The 20,042-nt window shown below is 29.7% G+C and overlaps 1 protein-coding gene across 1 annotated transcript in view; it reads right to left on the bottom strand.

The window, feature by feature from the left end:
* The window catches only part of LOC143056466 (uncharacterized), a 62,027-nt gene extending 45,379 nt beyond the window's left edge, over positions 1-16,648 (bottom strand). The window contains exon 1 of the mRNA XM_076229544.1: positions 16,527-16,648. The gene's annotated coding sequence lies outside the window, so the exon portion shown is untranslated. The remainder of the gene's footprint in view (positions 1-16,526) is intronic.
* Positions 16,649-20,042: the final 3,394 nt, after the last annotated feature.

Below are 20,042 nucleotides of genomic sequence, written 5' to 3'. Positions count from 1 at the left end.
TTGTCTTGGTTAGAATGATAGAAATATAAATGATCTGGCTTAGCTTTGTGTTGCAAAATTCAAAATTTATCTAACTTTTTATTATATATATATTCCCAACAATACATGTATATGCAGTTGGGAATATAAAAGATTCATTTCTGCAGAGAATGATGATTAATTCTGATTAAACGGTACATAATGACTTGACTAGGCATGTATTATTTATATTAAACAAATCATTTAAAAACTGTATGCTTTCGAATATCATAAATATAGTTTTGAAAATGAATAATCAGTACCTTGCTTTAATGAAAATGAAAAATCTTGCTTCAATAGTGCAGAAAATGAATAATCTGTCCTCTTAGTTTACAAAAATAAATAACCGATCGGAAACAAATCCTCCTGACACCCCCCCCCCCCCCCACCCCAGAATATCAAATGGTCGTCCCCTAACCATTGAATAATAGAATGTTATTTTTAGATATCAATTTCAGTGGGAAATATAGGACCAGACACAAGTTGGTTCCTTTTTCCTTTTTCCTTTTTCGATATTCAAATTTTGAAAAATATTACAAGTCCAAACTGAATTTTTTTTTCCTTCAAAATTTTTTTTCCTTCAAAATTTTTTTTCCTAAAAAATGTTTTTTTCCCTCAAAATTTTTTTTCCTCAAATTTTTTTTTTCCTCAAAATTTTTTTTTCCCTCAAAATTTTGTTTCCTCAAAAAAAATTTGTCCTCAATTTTTTTTTCCTCAAAATTTTTTTTCCTCAAATTTTTTTTTTCCTCAAAATATTTTTCCTCAAAAAGTTTTTCTTCTAATTTTTTTTTCATTTCCTTATTCGTTTTCTTTTTCCTTTTTCGATTATCATCCTTATTCGATTTCCATTTCCTTATTCGATTTTCATTTCCTTATTCGATTTTCTTTTCCTTATTCGGTTTCTTCTTCCTTTTTCAATATTCATTTCCTTTTTCGGTTTCTATTTCCTTATTGGATTTTCATTTCCTTATTCGATTTTCATTTCCTTATTCAATTTTCATTTCCTTATTCGGTTTCTTTTTCCTTTTTCAATATTCATTTCCTTATTTGGTTTCTATTTCCTTATTCAGTTTCTATTTCCTTATTGGATTTTCATTTTCTTATTCGATTTTCATTTCCTTATTCGATTTTCATTTCCTTATTCGGTTTCTTTTTCCTTTTTCAATATTCATTTCCTTTTTCGGTTTCTATTTCCTTATTCAGTTTCTATTTCCTAATTGGATTTTCGTTTCCTTATTCGATTTCCATTTCCTTATTCGATTTTCATTTCCTAATTCGGTTTCTTTTTCTTTTTTCAATATTCATTTCCTTTTTCGGTTTCTAGTTCCTTATTCGGTTTCTATTTCCTTATTGGATTTTCATTTCCTTTTTCAATTTCCATTTCCTTATTCGGTTTCTTTTTCCTTATTCGGTTCCTTTTTCCTTATTCGGTTTCTTTTTCCTTTTTCAATATTCATTACCTTTTTCGGTTTCTATTTCCTTTTTCGATTTTCATTTCCTTGTTCGGTTTCCATTTCCTTTTTCGATATTCAAATTTTGAAAAATATTACAAGTCCAAACTGAATTTTTTTTTGCTTCAAATTGTTTTTCCTCAAAAAAAATTTTTCCTCAAAATTTTTGTTCCTCAAATTTATTTTTTTTCCTCAAAATTTTTTTTTCCTCAAAATTTTTTTTGCTCAAAATTTTTTTTTCTCAATTTTTTTTTCCTCAAAATTTTTTTTCCTCAAATTTTTTTTTCCCTCAAAATATTTTTCCTCAAAAAGTTTTTCTTCTAATTTTTTTTTCATTTCCTTATTCGTTTTCTTTTTCCTTTTTCGATTATCATCCTTATTCGATTTCCATTTCCTTATTCGATTTTCATTTCCTTATTCGATTTTCTTTTCCTTATTCGGTTTCTTCTTCCTTTTTCAATATTCATTTCCTTTTTCGGTTTCTATTTCCTTATTCAGTTTCTATTTCCTAATTGGATTTTCGTTTCCTTATTCGATTTCCATTTCCTTATTCGATTTTCATTTCTTAATTCGGTTTCTATTTCCTTTTTCAATATTCATTTCCTTTTTCGGTTTCTAGTTCCTTATTCGGTTTCTATTTCCTTATTGGATTTTCATTTCCTTATTCAATTTCCATTTCCTTATTCGGTTTCTTTTTCCTTATTCGGTTCCTTTTTCCTTATTCGGTTTCTTTTTCCTTTTTCAATATTCATTACCTTTTTCGGTTTCTATTTCCTTATTCGGTTTCTATTTCCTTTTTCGAATTTCATTTCCTTATTCGGTTTCCATTTCCTTTTTCGATATTCAAATTTTGAAAAATATTACAAGTCCAAACTGAATTTTTTTTTCCTTCAAAATTTTTTGCCTTCAAAATTTTTTTTCCTAAAAAATGTTTTTTTCCCTCAAAATTTTTTTTCCTCAAATTTTTTTTTTCCTCAAAATTTTTTTTTCCCTCAAAATTTTGTTTCCTCAAAAAAAATTTGTCCTCAATTTTTTTTTCCTCAAAATTTTTTTTCCTCAAATTTTTTTTTTCCTCAAAATATTTTTCCTCAAAAAGTTTTTCTTCTAATTTTTTTTTCATTTCCTTATTCGTTTTCTTTTTCCTTTTTCGATTATCATCCTTATTCGATTTCCATTTCCTTATTCGATTTTCATTTCCTTATTCGATTTTCTTTTCCTTATTCGGTTTCTTCTTCCTTTTTCAATATTCATTTCCTTTTTCGGTTTCTATTTCCTTATTGGATTTTCATTTCCTTATTCGATTTTCATTTCCTTATTCGATTTTCTTTTCCTTATTCGGTTTCTTCTTCCTTTTTCAATATTCATTTCCTTTTTCGGTTTCTATTTCCTTATTCAGTTTCTATTTCCTAATTGGATTTTCGTTTCCTTATTCGATTTCCATTTCCTTATTCGATTTTCATTTCTTAATTCGGTTTCTATTTCCTTTTTCAATATTCATTTCCTTTTTCGGTTTCTAGTTCCTTATTCGGTTTCTATTTCCTTATTGGATTTTCATTTCCTTATTCAATTTCCATTTCCTTATTCGGTTTCTTTTTCCTTATTCGGTTCCTTTTTCCTTATTCGGTTTCTTTTTCCTTTTTCAATATTCATTACCTTTTTCGGTTTCTATTTCCTTATTCGGTTTCTATTTCCTTTTTCGAATTTCATTTCCTTATTCGGTTTCCATTTCCTTTTTCGATATTCAAATTTTGAAAAATATTACAAGTCCAAACTGAATTTTTTTTTCCTTCAAAATTTTTTGCCTTCAAAATTTTTTTTCCTAAAAAATGTTTTTTTCCCTCAAAATTTTTTTTCCTCAAATTTTTTTTTTCCTCAAAATTTTTTTTTCCCTCAAAATTTTGTTTCCTCAAAAAAAATTTGTCCTCAATTTTTTTTTCCTCAAAATTTTTTTTCCTCAAATTTTTTTTTTCCTCAAAATATTTTTCCTCAAAAAGTTTTTCTTCTAATTTTTTTTTCATTTCCTTATTCGTTTTCTTTTTCCTTTTTCGATTATCATCCTTATTCGATTTCCATTTCCTTATTCGATTTTCATTTCCTTATTCGATTTTCTTTTCCTTATTCGGTTTCTTCTTCCTTTTTCAATATTCATTTCCTTTTTCGGTTTCTATTTCCTTATTGGATTTTCATTTCCTTATTCGATTTTCATTTCCTTATTCAATTTTCATTTCCTTATTCGGTTTCTTTTTCCTTTTTCAATATTCATTTCCTTATTTGGTTTCTATTTCCTTATTCAGTTTCTATTTCCTTATTGGATTTTCATTTTCTTATTCGATTTTCATTTCCTTATTCGATTTTCATTTCCTTATTCGGTTTCTTTTTCCTTTTTCAATATTCATTTCCTTTTTCGGTTTCTATTTCCTTATTCAGTTTCTATTTCCTAATTGGATTTTCGTTTCCTTATTCGATTTCCATTTCCTTATTCGATTTTCATTTCCTAATTCGGTTTCTTTTTCCTTTTTCAATATTCATTTCCTTTTTCGGTTTCTAGTTCCTTATTCGGTTTCTATTTCATTATTGGATTTTCATTTCCTTTTTCAATTTCCATTTCCTTATTCGGTTTCTTTTTCCTTATTCGGTTCCTTTTTCCTTATTCGGTTTCTTTTTCCTTTTTCAATATTCATTACCTTTTTCGGTTTCTATTTCCTTTTTCGATTTTCATTTCCCTATTCGGTTTCCATTTCCTTTTTCGATATTCAAATTTTGAAAAATATTACAAGTCCAAACTGAATTTTTTTTTGCTTCAAATTGTTTTTCCTCAAAAAATTTTTTTCCTCAAAATTTTTGTTCCTCAAATTTATTTTTTTTCCTCAAAATTTTTTTTTCCTCAAAATTTTTTTTGCTCAAAATTTTTTTTTCTCAATTTTTTTTTCCTCAAAATTTTTTTTCCTCAAATTTTTTTTCCCTCAAAATATTTTTCCTCAAAAAGTTTTTCTTCTAATTTTTTTTCATTTCCTTATTCGTTTTCTTTTTCCTTTTTCGATTATCATCCTTATTCGATTTCCATTTCCTTATTCGATTTTCATTTCCTTATTCGATTTTCTTTTCCTTATTCGGTTTCTTCTTCCTTTTTCAATATTCATTTCCTTTTTCGGTTTCTATTTCCTTATTCGGTTTCTATTTCCTTATTGGATTTTCATTTCCTTATTCGATTTTCATTTCCTTATTCAATTTTGATTTCCTTATTCGGTTTCTTTTTCCTTTTTCAATATTCATTTCCTTATTCGGTTTCTATTTCCTTATTCAGTTTCTATTTCCTTATTGGATTTTCATTTCCTTATTCGATTTCCATTTCCTTATTCGATTTTCATTTCCTTATTCGGTTTCTTTTTCCTTTTTTAATATTCATTTCCTTTTTCGGTTTCTATTTCCTTATTCAGTTTCTATTTCCTAATTGGATTTTCGTTTCCTTATTCGATTTCCATTTCCTTATTCGATTTTCATTTCCTAATTCGGTTTCTATTTCCTTTTTCAATATTCATTTCCTTTTTCGGTTTCTAGTTCCTTATTCGGTTTCTATTTCCTTATTGGATTTTCATTTCCTTATTCAATTTCCATTTCCTTATTCAGTTTCTTTTTCCTTATTCGGTTCCTTTTTCCTTATTCGGTTTCTTTTTCCTTTTTCAATATTCATTACCTTTTTCGGTTTCTATTTCCTTATTCGGTTTCTATTTCCTTTTTCGAATTTCATTTCCTTATTCGGTTTCCATTTCCTTTTTCGATATTCAAATTTTGAAAAATATTACAAGTCCAAACTGAATTTTTTTTTTCCTTCAAATTTTTTCCTCAAATTTTTTTTTTCCTCAAAATTTTTTTTCCTCAAATTTTTTTTTCCTCAAAATTTTTTTTTCCGCAATTTTTTTTTCCTAAAAATTTTTTTTCCCTCAAAATATTTTTCCTCGAAAAGTTTTTCTTCAAAATTTTTTTTCATTTCCTTATTCGTTTTCTTTTTCCATTTTCGATTATCATTCCTTATTCGGTTTCTTTTTCCTTATTCGATTTTCATTTCCTTATTCGGTTTCTATTTCCTTATTCAGTTTCCATTTCCTTTTTCGGTATTCGAATTTTAAAAAAATATTACAATTCCAAACTGAATATTTTTTTCTTTCAAAATTTTTTTTTTCTCAAATTTTTTTTCAGAAGACTTTTTTTCGTTTCCTTATTCGTTTTCTTTTTCCTTTTTCGATTTTCATTTCCTTATTCGGTTTCGATTTCCTTTTTCGATATTCAAATTTTGAAAAACTGAAGTGGCTGCTATTTTGATCGGCTGCTAATAGGCTTTAATTTGGTGTATAATATGAGCAGATGGGTTAAGGCAGTCCGTTCAATTATTCAAAATAAGCCATTTCTCAAAGTTCATGCGTATTTTGATATTTAAGTCCATCGGTACTCTTCTACTAGAGGTTTCCCGATTTGCTACGTATCTGGTACGGTTGGTACGTAACTCAACGGTTGGTGCTGTTTTGGAGAAATCATTTAATGAATGAGGTCATTTCATTCATCATGATAACATCAAAAGAATTGAAATGAATATCAGCAAAAAAACTAGCTTCACGTTTTATTTGATAACGATTTCAACGTTTCTAGAACACTTTGTTTATGATTCCCTATGAAATTATTTAGTGGTACATAAGAGAATGAATCAAACAGACCTTAAACGAACTGAGTTGACATGACTTTAATATTCTAAATATAGATTTGCGTTTGTGATTGGTATTGGTATTATTCTTTTGTTTCTTATCTATATTCGTTAACGTGTCAAATTTGTGTTAATTTCATAGTATAATTATTTCTTGCATGATTTTGAAATTAGACATTAAATATTAAACAATAAATTTCGGTCGTTTCATCAAAAGATTTTGTTTTGATGATTGGAAACCTGAGATTTTGCATTGACTCAGTGAGAAAAGGACAATCTTCTCATGTTTTTATTTTATCAACAACTTGAGACTTTTTTCTTGAAATGCATTCCAAATAAAAGTAACTGACAATTTATTGATAAATAAGACATATTTGCCTATTCTGTCGTCGATGAAAAACACCAATATAAAAAGGAAGATATGACATAATTGCCAATGAGACAACTCTCCACCACAGGCACTTGTCTGAGGCAAGTGCATGTGTTCTCAACATGAGACCAAATGACACAGAAATAAACAACTATAATAGACCACCGTACGGCCTTCAACATTGAACAAAGCCCATCCCGCATAGTCCGCTTTAAAAGTCTCCGAAATGTCAAGTGCTAACAAATTTCAAAAAAGAAAACTGACGGCCTAATTTATGTACAAAATATGAACGAAAAACAAATATGTAACACAGCAACAAACGAGAACCACTGAATTAATTTACAGTTTCCTGACTTGGGATAGGCACATATACATACATAATGTGGCGGCGTTAAACATGTAACTTTGACAGTGGTGTAACAGTACAACATAGAGCGAACTATAAAAATCAGTTGAAAAAGACTTAAGCCTGACTTAACTCAGATCATGAGATACAAATAGAAATACACCTTGCTAAAACACAGAGTGTACGTGGCCTGGTACATATCTGAGAGTTTTTCCAGTTATTAACAGCTAGTTCAAAGCCAAAAACAAATAATAAACGAAATCATGCATCCTAGACTAAATAATTAATCATCATAGAATTAAAAAGACTAGAATAATTATTAATTAAATTGTATTGACATTGTATTCTTTAAATATCTTATAAACGATCTTTTAATTGAAGCTTTCCTTCCACCTTTATTGGTTAAATATCGCATACGTGTGTATTACGATTTATTTTGAAAATGCTGAAAATATATTGATTGATTGATTGTTGGTTTCTCAACGTTCAGTGGCAAATATTTCATGAATATTCAGGACGAGAACAATTTAACAATAAATACAATAGGTAGGTCTCGTAATAATTGAGGCCATCCGGGATGATGATCAGGGAAATTTTGACTGCCACAGGAAGATGAGGGTATATTGGATAGGGACATGAATTTTGCCTTGCATCAGGTAACCTACGAACCCCTCAAAGAGTTGTTGTAAGGGTTCTTAACGTACAAAGAGCATGACTTTCTCTTAACACGAGGCATCAGCATTAATCTATCTTAAATATGTATTTGTTTCTAATAAAATGCATAGTTTCAGCTTTCGCGTATGCAGTACGCATATGTTGTACTATGTTTAAGTGGAAACTCACAATTGGTTAATTTAATAGACCTTCACAGTCCTTGTTTCACAGTTGTAATACAACATCTAGAAGTTTTCAACGACCTTGACTGGCTATTAAAACATCCAAATGTTGTATTAGAATTGTGAATTTATAAGCCCTTCGCAGTCCTTGTTACACATTTGTATTAAAAAAGGTTTTGTATTTATGTTTATCATAATATACATTTTCAATAAGGCCGATTTTATATGTTAAAATAGCTCTTATTCTATCATGGTTTTGAAAGTCTACTTCAAAAAATTGCCAACTTATTCAATTTAAACTGTTGTATCTGTATAACAGGCGATTAATTGAAAAAAATATGAAAATATTTTATTTTTAGCTTGTTTATGTCTGTGCAATTTCAAGGGAAATAAATCTTAATCACAAACCGTTCGTTGCAACGGTTACTACTTGCAACGGTTGTTTGAAAGCATAATCGAGTACACACAATGTCGTTTGTTATGAACGTTGCGAAATATATTGATTATATACCTTTTGTTCCTCTCTTAATACGCTTTCGAATGAGGTATAAAGTTTATCTGTAAATACGGGCTGAAGTGTCACAGCAGTCCATTCAATTATTCAAAATATCCATTTCATTATTCAAAATTGGCTATTTCCTAATTTTCACGCGTGTTTTGGCATTTAGGTCCTCCGTAACCCCTCTAATGGTCATTGCCGCACATATTGTTTATTATCAGTGTATTTCTCTATCAATAAGCTTTTTATTGGTGTATAATTTTTATCGTAATTATGAGCTGACGGGTTACAGCAGTCCGTTCCATTATACAAAATAAGCTATTTCTCAATGTTCACGCGTATTTCGATATTAAGTCCGTCGGTACTCCTCTTATATGCGTTGCGGAACATATTGACTATATACCTTTTGCTCCTCTCTTAATAAGCTTACGAATGAGCTATAAGGTTTATCTATTATTCGGGGCTGAAGGGTAACAGCAGTCCATTCAATTATTCAAAATATCCATTTCATTATTCAAAATTGGCTATTCCTTAATTTTCACGCGTGTTTTGTCATTTAGGTCCTCCGTGACCCCTCTAATGGTCATTGCTGCACAATCAACTTGTTATATCTTTAATCAGAGGATGAAGAATAGCAAAGGTCCAGAGAAAATAAAAAAAGACAACGTAGAGTATTTTAATTTTGATATATATATATATATGTTTTAGTATTCAGGTTGTTCATACATGGAATTTCTTTTAAAAATAGTTAAGAAAAAGCCATAAGTTTATATCCTCCGAAACTAAATAAATAAATGAAATTAAAGATTTACAGAGTGTTTTTTTATAATAATTTGAATGATCGTTTGATAACACTAAAATGACGAATTTAAAAATACGGAATTTAGCTACAGTGTCAGTTATTTTTATTTCACTATTCACCGCTCCAACTTGAATAATGAAACCTAAACTATTTCATCATTCATTACTTAACATTGAATAGTGAATAGTGAACTAGTTCATTATTCATTATTGAATTTTGAATATGAGGCAGGCATTACCTGTAAATGGGGACGAAGTCTGTATGAATTATTTTTTTGTAACTTGACTATTTGTCAAAAAAAAAAAGAAACGGAAATACCGTAACGTTTCCGAGTTTGGTTCTGTTGTTAGGGATTTTAGTTGTGACGTTATTTAAATTATGACGTCATATGCAATGTAAACAAAGAAACGCTATCATTAGGTAACGTTTTTTCATATCAAGGAATTATTAAAAATGAAATTGGTATTGCGCGTTTCTTCCTATTTTATACTAGACTGATAAATATATATTTTACTCAAAGTTTCATACAAACGAGACCGGAAAAAGGAAGTATATTGTACATTTCTGCGCAGGTCCGGGATTTCAAAACATGACATAAAAAAAAATTCCCGATTTTGAGTTCATTAGTACAATGAAAAATTCGGGAAATTTTCCCGAATTTTTTTTTTTTATTGAATTTTCTACTGTTATTGGGGACTTCGTCCCCATAATAATGAATAATGGACGTACTTCAGCGCGGTAAAAATGACAAGTATGATGGATTTTTTTCTGTGCCCGGTAAAAAGACCACCTACATAATGTAGTGTTCTAGTACTTCCCAGATCTATGGACAAACTGACAGGCAGGACGGAACACTCTTAGTTAATCATATGTACATACCACCTAAAACTTCATTTATGAAGGATTATATATATACATACAACCTCTAGTAACTTACCCTTTATTTCACTTTAAATGTGTCTCGTTTTATACTAATGTATAAGTGAAATAGTCGGGCAATCCATGACAGATTTTGCCAAGTAGCCTTTGCCAGCTGTTCATATTAAATTGTTCATATTGCCTCGCATATGTGTGTCTTCTATGCCACATACAACTGTGACGATATTGACTTTAGCAAACAATTCTGCTCAAACCGGTGCTAGGGACTGTCTTTCAACTTTCATTGAAACGAGCATGATTTCTCTGTGTAAAAGATCTCAATGTATTTGTCAAGAGAACAGCAATAAAGACGCTGTTTCTTTACTGCAAATGTATTGTGTATATGTCTTGATTTTGATGTCGGGCAAACATATGAAAGAAAACGGAAACACAAAAATCAGTATTTTTTTTTTAATTTGTTAAGGCGCATAACCCTAGAATGGTATAAATGACGCCACCAAAATTCAAATGTGATCTGTATTTTGTTGTAATACGGATTGTGTATAAGTTTCTTAACATTTTGTTGAGGCAAACCTCAAGATAAAAGAACAAAAACTAATTTTTTTACGTACGGACATACACACAGACAAAGCTGGAAAAACTTAATGCCCCCTCCACTATAAGTCATATTTCATTGAATAACCCGATGTTTTCATCACTTAGTCACGATACTTGCTATCTATATCCTATTCTTTTTTTATTTATATAAAGTTCCGGAAAAAATTTCCCTAACCGATATTAATCAGAGTCTTTTAAATAACTAGAAGGAATTCCGATCTATATATAGAAAATTATTGACCTGGCTACTGAGGTTGTCATTTGTCGCTTCTGTAAAAGGAGTAAAAAACGGGGCATGTAATATCAAACTCGGGAATACGCTGGCATTTCATAATCTATCATGTATTGTTACGTAGGGACATTTGTTCTTACGAAACAGCTTATAAATGCACATCTTATACAGGGGCAGATCCAGCCATTTTAAAAAGGGAGCGGGTTCCAACTATATGTCCCTATTCAAATGCATTGATCGGCCGAAAAAGGGAGGTTCCAGCCCCCGAAACCCCCTTCTGGATCCGCCACTGTTACAACATTTTGATGTCTCATATAGACTTTCCAGTTCGTTTTTCATTGTATACTAGAAAGATCTCATTTTTGTCTGAATTGGTGAACCCTTTTTAACGATAAAGAGTAATAAGGAAATGAAAATTGAATAAGGAAATAGAAACTGAATAAAGAAATAGAAACCCAATAAGGAAATGGAAATCTAATATTATAACAATGAAATAAAAACCCAATAAGGAAATAGAAACCGAACAAGGAATGAAAATCGAATAAGGAAAAAGTTACCGAATAAGAAAATGAAAATTGAATTAGGAAATAGAAACCAAATAAGAAAATAGAAACCGAATAAGTAAAAAGTTACCGAATAAGGAAATGAAAATCGAATAAGGAAAAAGAAACCGAATAAGGAATGTTATTACATTGGTTGCAATGAATTACATTGATTTCCCAGTTAAATAAAAACCGATAATTTCACATGTGAAATAAACGTGGTTATTTCACTCTCTGACGTCATACAATAAGTACCGATTATCAGGTTATCTGCATGTTGATATCGTAAAATATCAGATGCGAGACATAATATGAAGCTTTTTGTCGAGTGAGCGTAGCGAACGAGATCAACTAGCCTTCATATAATGTCAAGCAGCTGATATTTTACAATATCAATATGCAGATAATCTGATAATCGATTTATCGGGCTATATTTGCGTGTTTCGGAAGTGTTTTCTTTGTTTCACCAGCACACAAAAGATGACTTGATAAGTTCGGGTCAAAGTTATTAACGTCGGTTCAAACATTATGACGTCGCTGATATGTCAGGGTCAAAGTTATTAAGGCCGGGTCAACGTATTTGACGTCACAAAGACATGATACGGAATAATATTATTAATTTGTATATTTTAACAAATTTGATTCGTTTAGGGATAGTCACATGTTAAACTATATTTTCGAAGGTAGAGAGAAAACGGCGGATAGCAAAAAGCATATTGTACGGCAAAAAGCATATTGCACGGTTATTTTTAGAAAATATAAAAACCGATAAACTTTGTGACGTCATGTATTGAATTTCAGGATATTGTTAAACGATCTTAACGTTTTGAAACAGATGATATCTGTGATCGATTATTTGACGGAAAAAATCTTCAAATACTTAAGATGACAAACAAACAAAAAAAAAGCAATTGAAATAACAACTAATATTTTGTATTGTTAAGGAGACAATATGATATCTATAAAATTCCAACAAAATCAAATGACGATTTTGATACAAATATGGTCGGAAATTAATAATATAACAAATATAGCCTTTGTATGAGGTCAATACAGGACAATACTACGTTCTCAGTCAATATACTTCTTTCAGGTCAATATATCCTTTTATCATATGTTTAGTAGTAAATACAGTAGTTTTGCATGTTTGATAAATAGCCTGCTGTTTAATCCGTATCGCGCAACTTTGGTGCGAACCCTTTATCGCATACCCTTTATCACACCCCTACTTTTTATTTTTTTTATTTTTTTACATAAAGTCAGTTTTGGATGTTTTTTTTGCTTATGAAAAATTTTCCTCAAAATTTTGTTTAATGACGTCATTGTTTGGTATGTGACGTCACGAACGTCGTTTTCATATTGTATGTGACGTCACGAACGTCAAGTTTTCATATTTTTGGCACACTAAATGCAACTATAAAAAATACAAAAATAAACAAAGTATTTTTAAAACAACAGCACGCAAATTGTAAGGTAACCAAGGTGCTTCGGATTAGTAATTGAGCAGTTCTTTTAAGGCCTTTGAAACAAGACAGAAGTAGAACTGAAGGTAACCCAGTGCTATGGAACAGAAAACAGTTCATATAATACTCTTCTGTTGAAACATATGATAAAGCGTATAATACATGGCAAAATCCGTATCATATTTCGTATCATCCCGAGACATCAATATCAGCTCGTTTAATCCATGCGTCGTTCGGTCACGCGTTGTCTTATTTTTTATATACAAATACGGCGATTAGTTATACTATAAATAATCGAAAAAGGAAAAAGAAAACGAATAAGGAAATGAAAAAAAAATTTTGAGGAAAAATATTTTGAGGAAAAAAATATTTTGAGGAAAAAAAAATTTGAGGAAAAAAAATTGAGGAAAAATTTTTTTGAGGAAACAAAATTTTGAAGGAGAAAAAAAAAATCAGTTTGGACTTGTAAAATTTTTCAAAATTTGAATATCGAAAAAGGAAATGGAAACTGAATAAGGAAATGAAAATCGAAAAAGGAAATAGAAACCGAAAAAAGGAAATGAATATTGGAAAAGGAAAAAGAAACCGAATAAGGAAATGAAAATCGTATAAGGAAATGAAAATCGAATAAGGAAACGAAAATCCAATAATGAAATAGAAACCAAATAAGGAAATAGAAACCAAATAAGGAAATAGAAACCGAATAAGGAAACAGAAACCGAAAAAGGAAATGAATATTGAAAAAGGAAAAAGAAACCAAATAAGGAAAAAGAAACCGAATAAGGAAAAAGAAACCGAATAAGGAAACAGAAACCGAATAAGGAAATTGAAATTGAATAAGGAAATGAAAATCCAATAAGGAAATAGAAACTGAATAAGGAACTAGAAACCGAAAAAGGAAATGAATATTGAAAAAGGAAAAAGAAACCACATAAGGAAAAAGAAACCGAATAAGGAAAAAGAAACCGAATAAGGAAAATGAAACCGAATAAGGAAATTGAAATTGAATAAGGAAATGAAAATCCAATAAGGAAAAATAAACTGAATAAGGAACTAGAAACCGAAAAAGGAAATGAATATTGAAAAAGAAAAAAGAAACCGAATTAGGAAATGAAAATCGAATAAGGAAATGGAAATCAAATAAGGAAACGAAAATCCAATTAGGAAATAGTAACCGAATAAGGAAAAAGAAACCGAATAAGGAAATGAAAATCGAATAAGGAAATGGAAATCGAATAAGGAAATGAAAATCCAATAAGGAAATAGAAACTGAATAAGGAAATAGAAACCGAATAAGGAAATGAATATTGAAAAAGGAAAAAGAAACCGAATAAGGAAATGAAAATTGAATAAGGAAATGGAAATCGAATAAGGAAATGAAAATCCAATAAGGAAATAGAAACCGAATAAGGAAATAGAAACCGAAAAAGGAAATGAATATTGAAAAAGGAAGAAGAAACCGAATAGGGAAAAGAAAATCAAATAAGGAAGTGAAAATCGACTAAGGAAATGGAAATCGAATAAGGATGATAATCGAAAAAGGAAAAAGAAAACGAATAAGGAAATGAAAAAAAAATTAGAAGAAAAACTTTTTGAGGAAAAATATTTTGAGGAAAAAAAAATATTTGAGGAAAAAAAATTTTGAGGAAAAAAAAAAATTTGAGGAAAAAAAAATTTTGATGAAAAAAAATTTTGAGGAAAAAAAAATTTGAAGGAAAAAAAAAATCAGTTTGGACTTGTAATATTTTTCAAAATTTGAATATCGAAAAAGGAAATGGAAACCGAATAAGGAAATGAAAATCGAAACAGGTTATAGAAACCGAATAAGGAAATAGAAACCGAAAAAGGAAATGAAAATTGAAAAAAGAAAAAGAAACCGAATAAGGAAAAAGAAACCGAATAAGGAAAAAGAAACCGAATAAGGAAATGGAAATTGAATAAGGAAATGAAAATCCAATAAGGAAATAGAAACCGAATAAGGAACTAGAAACCGAAAAAGGAAATGAATATTGAAAAAGGAAAAAGAAACCGAATCAGGAAATGAAAATCGAATAAGAAAATGGAAATCGAATAAGGAAACAAAAATCCAATTAGGAAATAGAACCCGAATAAGGAAATAGAAACCGAAAAAGGAAATGAATATTGAAAAAGGAAAAAGAAACCGAATAAGGAAATGAAAATCGAATAAGGAAATGGAAATCGAATAAGGAAATGAAAATCCAATAAGGAAATAGAAACTGAATAAGGAAATAGAAACCGAATAAGGAAATGAATATTGAAAAAGGAAAAAGAAACCGAATAAGGAAATGAAAATTGAATAAGGAAATGGAAATCGAATAAGGAAATGAAAATCCAATAAGGAAATGAATATTGAAAAAGGAAATAGGAACCGAAAAAGGAAATGAATATTGAAAAAGGAAGAAGAAACCGAATAAGGAAAAGAAAATCGAATAAGGAAATGAAAATCGAATAAGGAAATGAAAATCAAATAAGGATGATAATCGAAAAAGGAAAAGAAAACGAATAAGGAAATGAAAAAAAAATTAGAAGAAAAACTTTTTGAGGAAAAATATTTTGAGGAAAAAAAAATATTTGAGGAAAAAAAAAATTGAGGAAATAAAAATTGATGAAAAAAAAAATTGAGGAAAAAAAATTTTGAGGAAAAAAAAATTTTGAGGAAAAAAAAAATTTGAGGAAAAAAAATTTTGAAGAAAAAAAAAATTCAGTTTGGACTTGTTATATTTTCAAAATTTGAATATCGAAAAAGGAAAAAGGAAAAAGGAACCAACTTGTGTCTGCTAAATATAGGTACAAATAACAAATAGCATAATAGAAATTTATGACCAAAAAGGACATATAAAATTGGCCTTATTCATCTAAAATCATCTTGCCTGAAGGATTTGAAACCTTTTTTTATAACTTCTAAGGTTATAAACGGACGATTGTAGAAGATTGAAATAAATTATATCAGTACTGAAGTCCTAGCTACTGCGCCTGTGATACCATTGTGGACTGATAGTCCATCACCAGCAATATCGATCCAGTACGGTAAAACAAAAAGTGAAATCAACCCTTTATAAATTTCAGGTCCAAATACTTCTCGTTTCTTACCAATTTAAAAGAAGTGTGTACAAAAGATTAATTTCAGTTTACATGAGGTAGAACAAACTAAAACTTATCTGCATATCTAAAATAGATATTTAAATAACACAAAAGTGGGCCATAGTAGGGTAATTAAAGTTGGCGTGTACTATGTCTGTCAATATTTTAAATAGCCAAATGAATTTCTGTCTTTTTTTATTATCACAAAATCATATAAGCTGGGTTTTTTTCAATTACGTTTGGTGCCTTTTATAAAAACCGTTCATTCATTTGTACGAAAAATAAATGGCATCACAATTCGCAGTTAGTCAATAGTTAAGGCAAATATATCAATTTCAGACCTTAATAAATACGTCTTAACTTAAGCTAACTGTTAGGTAAAGCTATAATTTTACCAAGTACTTCTACTTTTCATAAACTATTCTTAAATAAGCTGTTACTGAGGGTGTTAGTGGGCGCGTTTTTTTTTTAACATAATCATCTCACTACAATGCCAATTGTACACCATAAAGTAACCTAGACAAATCCTAAAGTCAAATTTAATATTTCAACTTCCTGTTAGCTTCTGTTTTCATGGCTTAATTTACAGTGTCCCGTGAATGATATATTCATTGTGTATTTTTGTTATAAAAAGCCTCGAATAATGGATGTGTTACATTTCTCTATAATGAAAAAGAATATTCAAAAACGTACCTTATTTGATGTAAATAGTAATATTTAAATCACTATTCTGAATTCCAAGGTGAAACGCGTAACGACATACTACACATCGAGTCTACAACTGCGCAGTTTAATTATTATTCTTTAAGTTTTTTAAATAAGCAATTGATCACCAACACACGTAATATATAGAATAGATTGTACATCGATATTTATAAAATATCATTAAATTCTTTTAAGATTTTGCAACGATAATGATAAAAGAGATATACAAATAAGATGTAATAATGCCTGCCGTTTTAGTTAAAAGATAATTAAAGATATAATATATAATAATGACGGTAATATCAAAATGTTTTAAAACGATCCATACAAGCAGTCAACTTTTTAATTTAAAAACAAATATTTGAAAACAATTTTATAAATGTGCTATAATCTTAGGAACTAAATGTACATAAACAAATGTTCAGCAATATAATATAGCATGATATTGACAATAATCAAAGGTAATGTAATTTGTGCTCGACATCCATACAACGAGTATTTGCTATAAACAAAAATTATAAATCGAAACTTTTCGACAGAATTTGTACTCATTTCTGTTGAAAAAAATTAATATGCCATTAATGGCATAACTTCTTCCATCAACTCTGCCGATAACATAAGCGAATCATTCCAATGAAAAGTTAAAAGTGCGAAAACTGATAAACATTTAGAGGTATTCATCAAAATATAAACAGCAGTTAAAAGTGTCGAATAGTTTGATTTGCGTTGATTTTCTTACTCGTCCGAAACATTCGGAGAAAATGAGAAAAGTATATTATGAAGCATACACCCAAGCACTATGTATGACTAATAAGCTGGCTATATATCATAGGGACAAACAGTTGATCTGACATGGTCTCTTCCCTGTGCTATTTAACAAACAATATACATTTTATAAATTTCGAGTATCCGAAACGCTTTCTGGATTCCCCTTAAACGAAAATGTTCAATTTTTTTCATTTGATGGTAGAAGTAAAGCATTAATATGAATAATGTGTATTTCTTCAACCACTAGAAAAAAAAAACATCGTCAGAAAAGTAGAATCAAAGTATAAATTCTCATTTATTCATACAAACCATTATTTCTGACTGGTACTAGCGGAATATGATGAGTGTATCCCTAATTTGCAAACTAAATACTCTACAGAGCAAATGTCGCTCACCTGCATCGTCAACAAAGGCCACTTTTCCTGTTGATTGTCTTAAATTTTAGAGTTTCTGCCTATCTATCATAGTTTCAAAGATAATACACAAAAACATGGTAAAACTCATCATTTAAACACAATATCATTTAAGGAGTAGACTGACAATTTGGGCCATGTTAACTAATTTGTAGATATATATAATCATTTTATAGGTAAAGGAAAAAAGAAAGGTGGAAACACTGTCGTTTTGGTCAAACGTCCTAAAAAAACAATGATTACATCAATGTCAACTCATTTGTAGATCTTGTATTGCTAAACATTTTTGCAATTTGATAGTGTTGTACTTTGTAAACGCGTGAAGCACTGGGATAATTAGAGGAACACGTTACATATTTTATTTGTTTAAATAGCGTCCTTTTCTGGATTGATGACTAGGCGTTGATTTGACGGGTGTTGTTGGATATCGATATCCGGATCTACTACTGTCACGGCTGGTAATCTACACACGCAGAACATTTGGTTCTGCAATGAAAACCGTGAGAGGATTTTCCGGTTGTGCTTGAGTGGAGTAATTGTCACCGCTTCAAAAGGTATGTACATTTCTAAATCGCTTCTTTTGGTTTTTATGTTACTGTTGAATAGTTGTAAGAGTATAGGTTAACCCATCTTCGCTAGCCAAGAGTTACGATCCACTCCCTTTCTCTTCACCCTTGGCGGTTTGACATAAAATTTCGGAAACACAAGTTAAGGATTTGTATTGGTTGCAATCGAAACTTGCTGCATCCAATCAAAAAGCGCCTATAACATGATCACGTGTAAATGTAGAAAGTGTTTGTAAACAATTTCCACGTGTTTATTGTGCAACAAGTCTTTACATTATATAAACATACGACTATATTTAGTGACAACTTGAATGTTTTTAATCAGAAGTAGTAGAAGTTCCTGTGTATATTTCATGCACAAATGCATGAATGTTGACGTATATTTTCGTTTCCGGCTTTATCAAGTGAGTAGAATCTACAAGCTACCGTGTTTTTACCTCCAAATGGAAGAGTTCAAGTGCTACCATTGGTCAATAATAATGTATTCGGAATGGGCGTGACTTTAATCTTCCGATAGATGGCGCAACATTGTTTTCACAAATGTTTGCTCAATCCGCCAAGGGTGAAGAGAAAGGGAGTGGATCGTAACCCTTGGCTAGCGAAGATGAGGTTAACCAAAATTTGAAGGAACTTCCATATCAATCCCCTGTCATTCCTGTATTGGTGTTGCAGTACTCTACTTGGATGGGTCCCCACTAGCGTCCACAGACGAACATTGATTAGGAAATTTTCTTTGTTGTTTGTCTCCATGACAGTATGGTAGCCATATTGTCAATAAAAGGGAATTGACACAGGCACTTGTCTAAAAAAAAATCCTATTAAGGATGTACACCTCTGAGGAGCCAACAATTTCTAGAATTAAACTTTTTTTCTAACCTTATTTTTGGGTTTTAATTATATAACTGTAAAAAAATAGTTGGTGAAGAAAAAATCATATGGTGGTGCACTTTTTCCAATTTTTCATCAAATTTTACCCATTTTTCTGCTACTATCATGAAAAAAATTCGCAGTTCCACAATTAATCTTTTTTTCATACTCGCAATAAAGATGAAGTGGACCTATCTGTATAAATTCAACTAAAAAAACTATAGGTAGGTGTTTATATAAGTTTTATCATATTTTGATGCTTTTTCGTGTCAAATTTACCATGTTGTCAATTTTGTAAATTAGTGATTTTTCTCTGTTTAAAGAACAAAATGCATATACTTTTAAACTTCTTTGTTATAAATGATTGAAAAAATACATATCTACGAAATTTGAAAAGAAAAAATTATATGGGATGTTTATGTTTCTGATAAAATCATGTTTGTACCCTTCACCCATTTTCCTCAAAATTTCGGCTAAAAAGACTGACTTGATCAGTAATAAAATTTGAAAATTGCATTACTCAAAAACTACTCATTGGAAATACACAATTCTTTCACAGAGTTAAGTTTGCTTATGATTATTATCAAATTCATTGCTATTTTCCACTTGTATCGCATTTTTGGAAATAATCTCAGAACGAGATTTCAATGAGACTGAAAAGTCAGAAGAATACATCCTTAAGGTATATAGGATTTTTTTTCTAAGACAAGTGCCTGTGGGAATTGACTATAAAGTTTAAAAAGAACCCTACTCGCGTGTGAAATGGGATTGATGCATAACTGAACAGAAATAGATTATATTGATAGTGATTAAGATACAATGTTAACTGTTTTTCTCCTATTTTTGACATTTTTACCTCTTATGTCTGTTTGTTTTGTTCACACGTCGTT

The sequence above is a fragment of the Mytilus galloprovincialis genome, chromosome 13 (genome assembly GCF_965363235.1).
Source record: "Mytilus galloprovincialis chromosome 13, xbMytGall1.hap1.1, whole genome shotgun sequence".
Classification (NCBI taxonomy): domain Eukaryota; kingdom Metazoa; phylum Mollusca; class Bivalvia; order Mytilida; family Mytilidae; genus Mytilus; species Mytilus galloprovincialis.
Note: the sequence above shows the minus strand (reverse complement) of the source record. Positions and strands in the feature narration are given on the sequence as shown.